Below are 872 nucleotides of genomic sequence, written 5' to 3' on the forward strand. Positions count from 1 at the left end.
GGGGGAGGAGAGGAGAGGAGGGGAGGGGGGAGAAGAAGAGGGAAGGGGAGGGGAGGGGAGGGGAGGGGAGGGGAGGGAGGTGGGAGCAACCTTACAAGGTGTTTCCTATATCTGAACACTGCACCCAGGTTGTTCAGAGCAATCGAAACCGCTGTCAGCTTTGTGAGGAAGCATTTATTGGGGCACTGCGCAGCTCCGTGTCCCAAACACGTCCCACCTACACGGTGCTCTCCCTCCCCCCGCCAGCCGTTCAGCCATTCCTAAGGCTCCGCTCCTCAGAGCCATCGCCCTTCCCAATGCAGACCCAACTTGCACTGCCCACCCTGGCCGAATTTGGGCCTGGTGCTGGGCTCCGAGCCCCGGGTTCCGTCCCTGCCGTGAGGTCACAGAAGGCGCCCGGCCGCCGGCCATTGTGACATCAGAGCCCCCGTCCCCCTGGGCTGCGGCGCCGCGCAGCACTGCAGTCCCGCGAGGACAGCGGAGCAGGCGAGGGGAGAGGTGCTCGTGTCCTGGCACGAGAGCCAGCTTTTGCCTGTGTCTGAGTTGGAAGGAGCCAAAATGCCGGCCCGGCAGGGCAGGTGGGTGCAGCAGGACCCAGAACGTGGGGAGGGGAAGCCAGGAGCACCGCGTGGCGCCGGGCTTTGGGCAGCCAGGAAGCCGCGAATGGCGTCGGGTGGGCACAGCCCTGCCCCCGTGGCACAGCAGAGCCCTGCGCTCTGCCCTGGCACCGGAGGCTCTTGCGAAAGGGCCCTGGGAGCTGCATGAAAGCAGGGGGGGAGTCTGGCACGTGGGGAGGAAGAAGGGCGTGCAGCAATACAGGCTGGGGGAGGAGCTGCTGCAGGGGAGCTGTGCAGAGCTGGGTGTCCTGGGGG

At 66.5% G+C, this 872-nt stretch overlaps 1 long non-coding RNA gene across 1 annotated transcript in view; it reads left to right on the plus strand.

Moving 5' to 3' along the window:
• The first annotated feature begins 244 nt into the window (after positions 1–244).
• LOC122193350 overlaps positions 245–872 on the plus strand; it is a 964-nt gene continuing 336 nt past the window's right edge. The window contains exon 1 of the long non-coding RNA XR_006182873.1: positions 245–578. This is a non-coding gene — a long non-coding RNA (uncharacterized LOC122193350). The remainder of the gene's footprint in view (positions 579–872) is intronic.

This window comes from Lagopus leucura, unplaced genomic scaffold (genome assembly GCF_019238085.1).
Source record: "Lagopus leucura isolate 7727_CA_CO unplaced genomic scaffold, USGS_WTPT01 35027-0_obj-0_obj, whole genome shotgun sequence".
Taxonomy (NCBI): Eukaryota; Metazoa; Chordata; class Aves; order Galliformes; family Phasianidae; genus Lagopus; species Lagopus leucura.